General features: G+C 58.0%; 1 long non-coding RNA gene across 1 annotated transcript; it reads left to right on the top strand.

Moving 5' to 3' along the window:
- Positions 1–6,578: 6,578 nt before the first annotated feature.
- Positions 6,579–10,498, top strand: LOC116534244. The gene is made up of 2 exons (XR_004261643.1): positions 6,579–7,354; positions 10,016–10,498. It is a non-coding gene; the product is annotated as an uncharacterized LOC116534244 (long non-coding RNA).
- Positions 10,499–15,180: the final 4,682 nt, after the last annotated feature.

Below are 15,180 nucleotides of genomic sequence, written 5' to 3'. Positions count from 1 at the left end.
TCTGCCCTCCCATCGCTGACCTTGCCTCCTGCCCGAATCGCTCCTTGTTCGTCTGTGCTGCTCGCCCTCCCAGCTGCTCCTCTGCGGCTCCTTCACAGGCTAGGCCCTGCGCTTCTGTCTGCCCAGTGCCCCCCAGTTCTCCATCAGGGCCCTCTGTGCCCTTCCTCTGCCCCCTGCCTGCCCTGTTCTCCCCCCTGACTAAGCATGTACTTTCAGTTTGTTGTCCCCCTCCTGCCCCAGGGCGGAGGCTCAGCTGGCCTAGCTCCTCCCTGCCGGCTGGCTTGGGTGTGGCTGTGGCGGCCACCCCTCCAGAGGGCATTCGTCTGCAGGAGCTCTGGGGCTGGTGTCTGGCCTTCAGCATTCAGAGCTCCTGATAAACTTCCCAGTCTCCCTGAGGTTCCCAAGCTCCGTGGAACCTTCAGGCAAGATGTAATGCCTCGGACAGATAGAGAAGTCCCAGCCAGGCACACCCTGGGACCTCTTCCCAGGACTTCCACAGGTTTCCTGCAGCTGCTGGCCACGGAGGGACCCTGGACCACGTTGTGCGGGCAGTAAGCGTGGCGCTCGGCAGATGGGGCCTGGAACCTGCCAGCTCTTCTCCTCTAGCCTCGGTCCCTGTCCACGGAATGGGAAATAACCAGGCCTTCCTAGGATGTGGGGAGTGATGTCTGCGAGGAGGTGCACCACGAGCTTCTGGGACGGGGTGGGGCGTGATGGCTGCGTGGATGTGCACCATGAGCTCCGGGGCTATGCTGTTCAGTGCTGACCAGTCCTCACGAGGTGGGTGTCACTTGCTTTACAGGGGGCTCAGAGGCCACACTGAGGGGCGGCAGTGCCCGCAGCTCTGGGAAGAGGTCCCGCCCAGGCAGGCTTCTGGCCCCTGTCCTCCCAGACCCTTGCCCTGGTATAGGCTGACTTTCACTGTCTCTCTGGGGCTCAGCTGCTGGACGCTGCTCCTCAGGGCTGGTCCTGATCCACGAGCGGCAGCCCCGTCTTCCTCAGTCTCTCCGGCTCTGCCGCCCTGGCCTTTCCACCTGCACTCCTGGCTGGCTGCCTGCTCTCTGAGGCCCTCATCTTGGGGTTGGCCTTGGACCCCAAGTAGGTCAGCAGCCTGGGTTAGGAGCCCTTCCATCATCCTCCAGAGGCTCCCAGAGCACACGCTGTGTGCTGGGGCTCTCAGGGGCAACGGGGTGCAGAGGGCAGGTAGTGGGGGGCAGGACTCAGGTGCAGCACGACCTTGAGAGGGGCATGGGGGAGCTCTGGGTGTCAGGTATCTTTGCACTGAGGAATGGCACTCCTGGAGGGTCACTGCTGGTTACAGAGCACAGAGGTGTGACTCCTGGGGGGCGGCCAGCCCTGCGGGGGGTTAGAGCTGATGGAATGGTGCAGGGTGAGGTGGAGGCTCTTGGGTTCCTTAACAGGCCTCGGATGAATCACATGAAATCACCAGCATTTCACAGTTTTGACCCACAGATCCACCCTCAAGCGTGTCACCGGCAGGCTCGGCTAGGGCTGCATCCTGTGATGCCCGGGAGCGTGGCATTTCCACCCCTCAGAGGCCGTGTCTGCTGGGCAGGGCGAGGATGAACCAGAGGAGCAGAGGCAGATCAGGGTCCGGCCTGAGCCCCCAATGCCCTGGCAGCTAGGACAGGGTCAGCGTAGCTCTGTGGGGCAGGCGGCCTGGGATGGAGCCCCAGCCCTGCCCTCATTAGCAGGGTGCCCTCATGGGAGCAGTCTTGCCCCTGGTCCCTCATCTTTTAAGGGGGCAGAAGAGTCACATCTGCCTCCTGAGCTCCGGTGGAGGAACTGAGCTGTTTCATGATGGCGCTGGCAGGGCCTGGCGTTTGTGAGCACAGCAGACGTCTTCACTGCAGGCAGGGCACGGGGCCACGGGAATGTGGTGACCCCATGCCTCTGAGTTGGGATCAGATGAAAACCTCAGGGGAATAATGCAGAGCTGGACCTCAGAGCAGGGCTGGAGGTGGAGGCGAGGGACCCTGGGGGGTGGGTTCCAGGTGAGGAGGCCACGGGGACACCTGATCAGGCGCCAAGGCCCCTGCCTCTGGGGACAGCTGCGGAGAGGGTGGGCCCGGCATCGAGGGCACAGAAAGCTGTCAGCCATCTACCCCAGCCCTGCTTCTGAGGGGCCGCCTCTCCATCCCACACTGGCCAGGACACCAGCAAGGAGGGGCACCCCGGGGGAAGAAGGGGGCTCTGACCCCTGACGGGCAGGCATGCCCCACGTGAACGGGACGCCTGCGCAGCAGAGACCTGAAGCAGATGCAAAAGAAACCCTCGGAGAAAAGCAGTGCCCCCCCACGCGGCTCCTGCCCCACCAGGCCTTCTTTCTCTGAATAGCCCAAACATGGTAATTTTATGTACAAATCAAGCCATGCACTATACATTTTTATGTTCTTAGGCTAACAAAGTGACTTTGGATCTATCAGAGGCGCTGAAAGAAAGCAATTCCGTATATTCCTGCCCCTGAGCAGCCCTCCTGCCCCTCATCCTCCCCGCCACGGCCCTGGCTGTACCCGGCCCACGCCCGGACACACGGCAGTGGCCTGGTCACCATTGGAACGGCGAGCCTGGCCCTCCACTACTGACTTCCTCTGACCTCCCAAAGCCCCTCTGACGCGCACACTGGTGAGTCCTTGGTGGGGCACTTGGAGGCCGCGGAGGCTGTCATCTTCTGCATCCCTATGGCAGGCTCTCTGCACGAGCCGGGCGGATTCCTCTCCCTTCCTTGAATATGTCATGCCCCTTTGTTTCTTCTCAAAGTGCCCCTCACCTGCCCTCTGAATCCCCTGGTGAACTCCTACACGCTCTTCAAAACCCAACCTGAAGGCCCCCTCCTTTGTTTAATTCCCCGTCAGTGAGCCGACAAAAGTGCTATTATGGAGCACACTTTGTGTAAGTTCTCTCTCAAAGCCAAAAGGGCAGGAGCACAGAGTTGGGAGGAGGGGCCGAGGGAGTGGAGGGATTCCATCTGCGGGTGGGGGCAGAGGGAGGGGCTGTGCCTGCGTGTGGGAGGTGTCCTGGTTTGGGGCTGGACTGTCCTGGCAGGCCTGGAGCCTGGCACAGTCAGCAGAGACAAGACCACAGAGGGCCCAAAGGCCCTGCATTCTGTCACCACTTAGCAGGTCCTGACTGTGGCCCCAAAGTGCTTGCGGCCTGGAGACCCTCACAAGCCCGATGCTGACCTGCTGCCCTGCCCCCCGAAGGCCCTTGTTGGGTCCTGGGTAAGGTAACACATTGGTGAGGAAGGGACCTGGACCGATACCAGGAGGCTGCTGCATGACCATGGCCAATACCCTCCTTATCTGGCCGCCCTGCGGGGAGATCGTCTGACTTCTGTTCAGATCCTGGCGGCCCTGGCTGGCTGTGTGACCTCAGGGGGCAGATGGGCCTCTCAGAGCTCGAGGCCATCAAGTGGCCAGGACGGTGCTGTGGCGTGCGGGGTAGGGGGGCGGCTGACCCGTGCAGAGGCTATGATGCAGGGTCCAGGCTGGCGGGAGGGGCTGACCCGTGCAGAGGCTGCGATGCAGGGTCCAGTCTGGCGGGACACGGCTGACCCGTGCAGAGGCTGCGATGCAGGGTCCAGGCTGGCGGGAGGGGCTGACCCGTGCAGAGACTGTGATACAGGGTCCAGGCTAGTGGGACGCGGCTGGCTCCTGCAGGGTCCAGGCTGGCAGGAGGTGGGCCCAATCCGGACATGTGTTTCTTGGTTTCTACAAAATGAAGACTTGAGCCGGTGTGGCCCGTGTGATGCATGAGTCTGGGGCATCCTTTGTCTTCCCTTTGACCTCTGAGTGGAGGAGGTAAGTCTTGCTATTGATGGGCGTTCTGACAGCAGGCAGTGTCTGGAGCCAGAGGCAGGTGGTTCTGAAGGTGGCATGGAGTCAGATCGGGCCCCCAAGGCCCGGGTGGGGTTGACGGTGGGTCAGGAGGCCTCTGGCATCTGCTGCTCTGGGCTGTCCTGCTGACCAAGGCGCCTCCCCAGCATGCTCCTGACCTGGGCAGAGTGCATGGCAGTGAGGGCCGGCTCAGGGCGGGAGGGAAAGACGGGGTGCCCAGGTCTCTGCTGTGCTTAGCTTAGCGGCTCCCACAGACTGGTTCAGTTTCGCACCAGTGAGTCCCAGTGCCCCACTCCTCCCTCCCTGCTCCCCGCTCCTTCTCTCTCCTTCCTTCCCTCCCTCCTGCTCTCCATCTTCCTTTCATGTCTTTGGCTGTCAGCTCCATCCCTGGGCTGCGTCCTCACTGTGAAACCAATGATGCAGTGCTGAGGCTGCCATTGTGGGGACCCCCGACGGTTTGACCCCAAGTGTGCTCCCTGTAAACTCTGCTCAGGGAACGGGCCCAGCATGAGCCGGGAGTGGGGAAGGGTTCTCTCCTGACCTGGAGCTGGAGAGCAGGGGGCTACTGGACCCAGGTTGGGAGCTGGGACCACCCTGGGAAGGCGGCTGGTGGGAAGAGACAGCAGTGACCACAATCCCAACCTTAAACCTGGAGGGTCCCCACAGACTGCAGCCCCCTCCACCCAAGGAAAATGGCTCTAGAATGGGGGGCTGGGATCCCTTACACAAAGACAAGTTTGTGGAAGTCACAGAGGGATGTCCTCGCCAGTGGCGTGTTCATAGTATGGATGTTTGAACTGGAAGGACCTGGGTTTGAATCCTGGCTCTGCCACTGAAGAGCTGTCTGAGCTTGTTCAGTTCTCACTCAGCCTCTGCGAGAGCTGAATCATCACCCTTTCTATGTACACAGAGGCTTTATCCTGCAAAACAGTCCTTTGAAGGACTCCTATTCACCCTTCAAAACCCTGCTGCAATGCCACCTCATCCAGGAACCTGGTGAGAGGACTGACTCCCCGGGTGTGCCGCTGTGACCTTGCTCATGGCTGCTGTCACTCTGTGGCCTCCTTTCTCTCCCACCCAGCTTCAACACCCTGAAGTGAGGGCTGTGACTTACTCATCCCTACATTCAGCACCTCCGGTGCAGGCCGGTCCCAGCGCTCACCTTTTAACACATGTGCTGAGCACGGCTGGGCTGCAGGCATCACGGGACCCCCCTGACCACCCAGCGCTGTGCCCTGCCCTCTCCAGGACTCACATAGGCCCTCCAGAGCCCCCCCTTCCCTGTCTCAGAGTGACAGAGTCTGGGCACACTCATGCATGCATACCTACACATGCACACACACACACATGCACACACACCTGCACACCCACACACGTGTGCATACACACGCACACACATGCACACACACTCATGCATACATACCTACACACTGCACACACATACACATGCTCATGCATGCACACCTTCACACACAATCTCATGCACACACATGCACGCACACTCATGCACACATACCAGTGTATATGCTCACTCACACATGTGCACAAAGGCATGGCAAACATGGCCTGGGCACTCAGCGGCTGTTCAAGAAAGACACTCTTTTTAAATCCCACCGTAGCTGGTCTTCCACTTAATCACCTGACAGGTGTGACTCCTGAAAGACACAAAAGGGAGAAAGCAGGGGGCTGGACCAGCGAAGGCCTCACATGAATGAGACGGAGTGTTTGTCCCAGTGGGTGTCCTCACAGGGCCCTGGACCGCCCAGGGGTGAGAGAGACAAGGACAGAGAGAGACAGAGCTAGGGAGAGATAGAGACTGGGAGAGCCTCAGAGAGCTAGAGCCAGGGAGAGACAGAGCCAGGGAGAGACAGAGCCAGGGAGAGACAGAACCAGGGAGAGACAGAGTTGGGGAGAGCAGAGCAGGTGACCTGGTTAACCGTTTAGGCGCCAGGTTTCGGGCGTGGTTTCCAGGCATTGCTTCTTGACTGGTATTGGAACCCCAGGAGATGGGCACTGTAGTCACCTTTCTCTAGGTGTGAGGTGGAGGTGTGGCGACTGGCCCCAGCTCAGGAGGACCATGTATGGGGTCCGCATGGCCTCACAGCCCATGCGTGGAACCCATTGCTGTTCCCTTTGATCATGCATGTGTGTGCACATGTTTCTGTGTATGCACGCACTGCCTGTGTGCACAGGTGTATACACATGTGGGGGCATGCATCTGTCTGCCTGTGTTCACTGGTGTGTGTGCATGTTTGCCATGCCTTTGTGCACATGTGTGAGTGAGCATATACACTGGTATGTGTGCATGAGTGTGCGTGCATGTGTGTGCATGAGATTGTGTGTGAAGGTGTGCATGCATGAGCATGTGTGTGTGTGTGCAGTGTGTAGGTATGTATGCATGAGTGTGTGTGCTTGTGTGTGCATGTGTATGCACACGTGTGTGGGTGTGCAGGTGTGTGTGCATGAGTGTGCGTGTGTGTGTGCATGTGTAGGTATGCATGCATGAGTGCATGTGTGTGCATGTGAGTGTGTATGCACGTTTGTGTGGGTGTGCATGTGTGTGCATGAGTGTGTAGGTATGCATGCATGAGTGTGTGAGTGTGTGTTTGTGCATAAGTGTGTGCACGAGTGTGTGCATGAGTGTGTGTGCATGTGCATATATGTGTGAGAGCATGTGGCCCTGCAGGCATTTGTGTGTGCATGTGTGCATGTGTGTGTGTACATGTGGGGGCACCTGCACGGGTGTGAATGTGTGTGTGCAGCTGCCTTGTGGACAGGCCGCATCAGGAGCAGGAAGTCAGCACTCAGTGGCATCGGCCGAGGAGACAGGACGGAGAGAGGCGACAGCAGGACCTGCAGGGTTCAGCCGGTGCCCAACGCTACCTCGTCCTGCCCTGGTTGCTTGATGAGCCCATCAGTTCCCCTTTGGGCCTCACCTGGGTTGGTTTGAGTTTCTGTCCCTGGCACCCAGGAGACCTGTCTGGGACAAAGCTGTGTTCGCCCTGCCTGGGCATCTCTCACGGTCACCTGTGTCTGTGAAGGAGGCTGGGATATGAGATCTTTGGCTGGACAGACATTGCTCAGAGGAAACTGTGTTTCTATAGAAAGAGGAGAGAATGGAAATCAACAGGACAGCTAGCCATTCTGTCACCCCACATGCAGGGCTTGACAATCCAGCTCCTGCTGGCGCGGCTGCCTCCCCGTGGAGCCCGGGCATCCCTGCAGCCAGTTCGCCTGGTGCCTCCTGGCCTGTGTCCATAGGGAGCCGGCCCTCTTCCTGGAGCACGTTCCGGCTCACACGAATCTGCACAAACCCTGGTCATCCTTCAGAGTCAGCCGAAGCACCCGCAGCGCAGGCAGCGGCCAAATGCCCTCACTGGAGATGCCCACTTCCTGCTCTTGGCTCCTGACAAAGCTTCTCCTTCCTCTGCTCTCGCACAGTGGAACTTCGTGTGAACTTAAAGCATCCCTTTCAAAGAAAGGGGCTGGATCCTCAGGTGGGTGCCACAGCTTCTCGGCGGGGCTTAGAACTCAAGGTCACTGCAGGTCTCTGGGTGGAGGGGCAAGCTCTTAGGTGTCCCCACCTCACCCCTCCCCAAGCCTCCAATCCATAGAGGAATTCCAGCTTGACTTGTTCTGGTTCCGGGACCACGAGGCCCCGCATTTGCTGGTGGGCAGCGTCGCATATGGAGGGGCTGCTCTCCTTTGAGTCCATCGGGTGCCTGACCTCTCTCGAGGCAGGTGGAATTTGTCAAGACTCCATATTTTAGGTTGGGACTTAGGGAGGGCCTCGATCTCCAGCTGGGACCCAAAGAGCAGGTGCATGGCCTGAGCTGGAGGCCCAGGGACAAGCTCCGCTGAGGACACATGGCCTTTCGCCCCCTTGGCGTATCTCCCTCACAGGCCTTCATGGGGGAGGCCTGGGGTCTGGGGTTCCTGGGTCCTTTACCGCCCACTGGCTAAGACTGGCCAGTCCTGCCATTTTTCCCAACGTTAAATAGGCATCAAATAGTTACTGAATGAATGATTGAAGAATTGATTGTTTAGTGAATTAATCCACTGCAGAATGACTTTGATGAATAAATGAGCAGGTGACCGTGGGAAACCAGGTGCAGTCCCCTGCCATATAGGCGTGTGCCATGTAGGCGTGTGCTGTGTGCAGACAGGTCCCTACAGGAGTGTTCTGTGCAGGCATGTGCCATGTACAGATGTGTGCCACACACAGATATGTGCCATGTAGGCATGTGCCATGCAGGCATATGTTCCATGTGCAGGCGTGCGCCATGTACAGGCATGTGCTGTGCAGGTGTGTGCTGTGTGCACACAAGTCCATATGGGAGTGTGCTGTGCAGGTGTGTGCCATGCAGGTGTGTGTTATATACCAGTGTGTGCTGCAGGATGCTCCAGCCTGCCTTGTTCCCACCCAGCCGGGTCCTGTCCTGGGCCTCTGGCTGAGCTCCGGGCCTCACCTTCTGTCTAGAGATGCTTCCTTGGAGAAGCCAGATGCAGCTGCCCTGGGGGTCTGGCTGTCTTTCTGAGCATGAAGCCTGGATACTTCTGGCCCCGGGTCTCCATCCCAAGCTTGTGTTGCTCCCCGTAAATGGTATTATTGACTTGCTAAGAGCTCTTCCTCCTGCAGGTCCCCGAGGACGCTCTGGTAAACAAGCTGCCCCACCTCCCAGCAGAGCTGGGACCTGCTGCCACCTGGGGAGATGCAGTGGCCTCTCGGTGGAAGGCACAGCTGGGACGTTGGGCAGGCAGGGTTGGGAGGAGGCCCCAACACTCTGGGACCCAGGCAGGCTCACCTGGCCTGCACAGCCTGGCACGGTGGGAGCCCAGGTGTGGGCACGTTTGCCAGCCCAGTCTCCTGTCCAGTTCTAACCCCCCGAATCATGGCAGGACATTGAAATCTCCTAACTGTGGGGACTAGCTCTCGGAACCTCCCAGGTAGGCAGCCTGTGGTGCCCATCCTGGCCCATAAGGACGATGCTCTCCTGGGGACTGCAAGGACTGCATGGTTCCAGGCGACCCCCCCCGCAAGCAGTCCTTATGGGACCACAGCTCTCTTTCCAGGTGGCCCCTCAAATGAACCCTAATCCTGTGCTGTTTGCTCTGCCAGGTCCTGTCCTGGACTGCAGCTGCAGTGTGCCAGGGCTGAGGTGCCGTGGCCCCAGAGGAACAGGCTGTGCCACCCTGTGCGGTCCAGGGCCCAGCAGCAGTGGCCCCCTGGGAAACTAGGCCTGCCCAGACCTGCCGCATCCCAGCCCACACTGTTGGCCGTGGGGTGCCCAGGACCCAGGGGCACCTTAAAGTCTGAGGGGCCCCTTGCTCATTACATCCTGGTTCACAACTGTCTGGGAAATAGATGGTCAAAATCTCAGGTTGCCAGGAGCCCCAAAAGCTGATGATGGTGATGATGGTGACAGGGATGGTGATGGAATGTGGTGATGAGATGGTATTGATAGTGGTGATGCTATGATGGTGGTGATGACATCATGGTGATGATGATGGTAATGATAATGATGATGGTGCTGGTAAGAATGGTGGTGTCGATGGTGATAATGGTGAGGGTGGTGATGATGGCAGTGGTGATGGTGGTGATGATGGTGGTGATGGTGATGGTGATATTGATAATAGTGGAGATGGTGATGGTAATGATGACAATGGTGAAAGATGATGATGCTGATGGTGGTGATGGTGGTGATGGTGATGGTGATGGTGATGGTGATGGTGGTGATGATGGTGATGGTGATGATAGTGATGGTGATGATGGTGATGGTGGTGATGGTGATGGTGATGGTGATGGTGGTGGTGGTGATGATGGTGATGATGATGGTGATGTGATGGTGATGGTGGTGGTGATGGTGATGGTGGTGATGATGGTGATGTGATGGTGATGGTGGTGGTGATGGTGATGGTGGTGATGATGATGGTGGTGATGGTGATGATGGCGGTGATGGTGATGGTGGTGATGATGGTGATGGTGGTGGTGGTGATAGTGGGGATAATGGTGAATGCAGTAGTAATGATGGCAATAGTAGAAGTTATTTATTGACCTTAAATAAATGGCAGCTCTGTGCCAAATACTTTGCTATGTATCAACTCATGTAAACCCCACAATGAGATAGATGCTAATATCTACTTTTTTTTTTTTACAGATAAGGAGATTGAGACCCAAAGACGGGCAGTCGCTTGCCCAAGGCCATGTGGCTGTTAGTGTTGCAGTCCAAATTTGAAGCCAGGAACACCTGCTTTCAGAGGAAGCTTCTGACAAAATACAGCAGACTGCCATGCCACCCTGTGTGTCCCCCAGAGATGCCACTTCCCCCAGCCTGTATGAGCTGCCCTGATCATTACTGCAAATGGCTGGATTCGTCTTTGTCAAGTTTGCACTTTCCCCCAAGTTTGAATTAACCTCGACATTAATTTGCTGATGAAGCGCCTGCGGTAGGTCATATAGCGTGAGCACCTGTGATTTCCGCGGAAATTATTGTAATGTGCTAAATGGGAGATTTAAAGGTTACTTGTTCCCCTGCAATCTATGAACTGTTATATGAAAAAGTCATAACTGAAATAATTGAAGTGTCAGAAAGAAAAAAAAGGATAAGAAATCTAATCAACAATTCTTATCCCTTACCTATTATCCTGATTTTATTTGGTATTTTGGCACTGCACCAATCCTGGAATATTGCGGTGGGCAGAGAGAGAGGCGAGGAGGGAGAGAGCCATAGATGCTGCAGCTGGGAGCCTGGTTCCTGGGGCCTGGACTCTGGTTTTGTGTAGACAGTGGGCCCCTCATCCCTGGAGGTATTCCTGTATCCCACGGGTGGTCTCCTGGATGAGATGCTGCGCTTGGTGACCCAGGAGATGCCCAAGGTGCTTTCTGGCTTTGAGCTTTTAGGGTTTTGGAGTGTTGGTGTCAGGTCCAGAGAAACACAGTGGCTTCTCCATGGCCACACAGCAACGTCAGAATGGGGTCTGAGCCTCGGCAAGTCCAGTCCTGGCTCATTCTGGCTGAGCTCAGGGAAGAGGAGCCGGGGAGAAGTGTGGCGGGTGGGCGGGGGTTAGGCAGGTGGGGAGCAGGAGAGGTGGAGACCAGCCTGGGCTGAGTGCGGGATGGGGAGGAGGGACGTGGGCTTAGGAGCTTTGAGGAGTTAGTGCTGCAGTTCACGGGAATGAATAATACATTGAAGGAACATTAAATGGCATCAAAGCCAGAAATGATATCTGGCCCGGAGCCCAGAATCTATAAACAGCTTGGCTTGGTCTTGGGGCCAGGTTTCCAGAGAATCCAGGTCTGGGCAGAGCACATCTGGCCTGAGGCTCTGGCCTACAGGAGGCCAGCGTTACAGGTGAGTAGAGGCAGGCAGCCAGCGGTGGGGTGTGACACCAGCTGATGCTGGCAGCCCCACTGAATGCTCAAAGCTCTTTCCTGCCAGGGCCCGACACCTCACCAAGCCTGGATTTGGGGGCGGGGCTGGGGATGGTGGGGGATTTGGCATGGCCCCGAGCAGCTGCCTCCTAACCTTGGCGATCAGAAGCGGCCAAGGGTCTTGTAAATGGGCAGCTTCTCACTCAGCAGGGTGGCGGGCCTCGGACGCTGCAATCTAATGCCTGCCCAGGTGGTGCTGGCTCTGCTGGTCCTCAGCCCACACTGAGTGGTGAGTCAGGTGAAGGCCCCACCGAGTTACACATTTTTTCTGGATTCTTTGCCACTTTAGACAGGGGAGCTTGTAGTTTCTAAAGCCATTGGTGCCAAACTGCTAAGATGTGCAGTCTGAAGGTTCTGGGCGCCTGAGACAGGATTTGTCTTGGAGGGAGCATGAAAGGAGAGTGGAGGCTGGGGCAGTAGAGCTCTGGGTTTGGATCTTGGCTGTCTCTTTCTTGCTGTGCCCGGGTCTGGATTTTGGGAATCTCTTTCTTGCTGTGTGCCCGGGTCTGGATTTTGGCTGTCTTTTTCTTGGTGTGTCTGGGTTTGGATCTTGTCTGTCTCTTTCTTGCTGTGTCCGGGTCTGGATTTTGAGAATCTCTTTCTTGCTGTGTGTCCCAGGGCAAGTTAATGAACCTGGCTGAACCATCCTTTTCTCCCCTGCATGGCGTGTGTAATACTGACGTATAGTATTACCTAGTACTACAGTATAGTGACACCTGAGCAGAGGCACAGTGATACCCAAGCCACAGGTGGGCAGGAGGAGAATAGGGAATGGTGACAGACAGTCCTTGGGGACGTGACCGACTTCGAGGCGGGGAGATGAGAGCTTATTCTTAGGGCTGCCTGAGGAGGGCTCCCAGCGGGGCTGGGCTCTGCTCTGAGGCTCTGGAGGGACCTGCCCTTGTGCCTGGACAGGCTCTGGGAGGGAGGCAGGCTGCCCCACTCAGTCGTTGGCCCCCTCTTGGCACATCAGGCAGGGGTCACTGGGGGGCTCTCAGCTGGAAGCTGCCTGAGGTGTGCTCAGGAGGATGCCCAGAGAAGGGGCCTGTCTGCAAGTCCACGCGAGGATTCCAGCAGCTGGAATGGAAGCCCCTTCTGTCCTCCCTCCTGGCCCCTTCTCCTTCCCCCAAACCCCCTTCCCCTCACCACCGCCCCTCTGTCATTGCAGACGTGACAATGTCACATTGTCCCTAATAGGGTTTAATTCTGCTTTGAGTGCCTGTATCCTAACTGCAAATGAGAAGACCCCTATTTCTTATTTATATATTTTTTCCATAAATAGAAGGAAACAGGCAACCAAACCCGGTGACGACAAACCAGTTTATTTCATTCTGGCCTGGGGCTGTGGCCGCTGGAGCTCCCTGGATGGAGGGGAGAAGCCCAGAAAGGGAACCCCCTCTTGGATGAGCTGAGCAGTCATTAAGGTCACCCAGGGATCCACAGGGTCTCACCCACCCAGCGGAAAGCCTCCATCCACTCCTGCCAGGTTCAGAGAAGGAAGGCCCGGGCTGCCAGCTGAGGGTACCTCTGTCCGCCTCGCCTCTGCCCCACACTCCCCTGCTGTGACTCACATCAGGCTTCCCCCCGGAGGCCTCTAAAACAGGTGACAGGGCCCACAGTGAACTCTGGGGCCACAGAGGTGAGTTCAGGCCCAGTCTGCAGGACAGGTGGGGGAGAAACAGGAAGGTACCCACCCCGCCTGCCCTGCTGGGGGCCCAGGGCAAGCCCCTGAGCCATGGGCAGCGGCAAGGACAGGGAGGCATGCTGCTGCTCTCGGTTCCTCCCTGCCAAGGTCCACAGCTATAACGTAGTCACTGGGCTCCAGGTGGCAGCTGCTGCACCTGGCGCTGTGTGTTCCCTGCCTTCTCCCCTGCAGACCGTCCACGCCCTCGCAGCCCCCATGCCCAGGCCCTGCCCTTTCAGGCTGTGGTTTGGGACCTCGTGAGTTTGTGAAGCAAGTGCCAGGCTCACCTGCACTGTCTCTTCCCACTTTCCAGAGGGGGAGACTGAGGCCAGGGGAGGTGAAGAAATAGCTCACCTTGTGTTCCACACTGGAAGGGGTGGGCTGGGGGCAAGGCTGGGGCCCTGAGAGTAGGGGTGTGCGAAAGATGGGAGGCTGAGCTCAGGGCTGACGGTGGACCCCCAGCCGCCTGGCTACAGCCCTTGATGTCAAGGTCAGATGTGACTTTTGGCAGGAAGTCATTCCAGGTCCCCGGGGAATTGACAGGCCCCTCACCCTGGGTGCCCTCTATTCCGGGTCACCTCCTCGATGAAACAAATGAGGGCTTCTGGTGGCAGACGCCGCCCCTGAGAGCTGGGAGGTCCTGGACAGAAGCCGGATGGCAGAGCCAGGGAGAGGAGCTCTGGGGCCAGGCTGGAGAGGCAGCCACGGGCTCCCTGAGAGCACTGGGACGGGCGGGACGGGCCTCTCACCTGCTGTGGTCTGTGTGGGCTGCAGCCAGCTCGGCTGAGGCGTGGCCTGTCACCTTAGATCCGTGTGCTGTGTGCAGTCGGGTGTGGCTGAGCTTGCACCTGTGCTGGGTGACCAGAGGCAAGTCACTCAGCTCCTCAGAGGCTAAGTTTACCCACCTCTAGAATGAGGCAGAGCATCAGTTCCCTACGACAGAGTCACAAGTTATCCCAAAGCTCATGGTTTGAAACGCAAGTGAGTGTGGGGCGGGAGTCCAGCTCGGAGGCGGGTCTGGATGGCTGGCGCTCCTGGGCTGTGCGGAGCCGTGGGGCTGGGGCCTCGGGCTCATCTCAAGGCTCAGCTCGGGGGATTTGCTCCCAAACTCACTCCAAGTGCTGTCCATTTAGCCCCTTATCACCTGGGCTTGTCCACAGGGCTTCCCCCCAGTGCAGCAGCTGGCACCACCCAGGGTTCAAGAGAGCGCCAGAGAGCACGGCCAAGACAGAGCCACAGCTCGCATCTTCTCTGCTCCTTCCATCCCTGGAATCTGGTCCTGAGTCACGCAGTCCAGCCCACGCCAGGGCAGGGCATTGCGCTGGGCATGAGCACCAGGAACACTGGGGGCCGCCCCTGAGGTTCCCATTGTGGCGGCAGCAGCACCCGCTGTGCAGAGCAGCCTTGAGAACTGAGCACCTGCAGCTCAGGGCCCGTCCCCCAGGGCCCGAGGCTCAGCGAGTGCAGGAACCTTCCCCTCCTCCCGCTGCGTCACGGCTTAATTCCTTCGTGTCGATGACGCCCCGTATGCATCCCAGGCTCGCTCTGGTGTCGAGGGACACACAGCTGAATGAGATTCAGCCCCTGACCTGGAGAATCCGCAGTGACGATGGGGCGTGGCAGGTGCTTTGATGTGGGGGAGGGAGGGGGAGGTGTCTTGCCGCAGTGAGCGTCATGGCAGGTGCCCGGGGGCCCCAGGAAGGCATCCTAGGCAGAGCCCCTCCAGTGAGCCCAGACGCGATCGGACGATTAACCCCGTTTGGTGCTACCGAGCCGTGCATCGCAGCGAGAGGGTGTGCTGCCTCTAGATGGGCCTTACGTAACAGGGATGCTGAGCAGCTGGCGCCCGCACACAGCCCTTCTTTTAAAATAGATTGCTTGTCTTTATATAGCCAAATGATTCTTTCTTCTGGCTCTGCCGTCTTACAGAGGCGCTGATGTAGGTCAGATATTGCTCGGTGAGAATTAATTAATCTATAATTGTATTGAAGGGGAGAAAAACAAGGAGATGCTCAGTGCATTGCACGGATCCAGAGCAACCTTGCAAAGGAAGCTTCAGGGAGAGCCACAGCTCCTGCTGCCTTGGACTTGCTGACCCTCGCCCTGCCCGCCGTTCACCCAGAGCCCTGCCCACCGTCCACCAGGGCCCTGCCCACCGTCCACCCAGAGTCCTGCCCACCGTCCACCAGGGAGCACGGGGCTTGGAG

This window comes from Sapajus apella, unplaced genomic scaffold (genome assembly GCF_009761245.1).
Source record: "Sapajus apella isolate SASKATOON/1434 unplaced genomic scaffold, GSC_monkey_1.0 scaffold3, whole genome shotgun sequence".
In the NCBI taxonomy this organism is placed as follows: Eukaryota; Metazoa; Chordata; class Mammalia; order Primates; family Cebidae; genus Sapajus; species Sapajus apella.
This window is presented reverse-complemented; position numbering and strand designations above follow the sequence as displayed.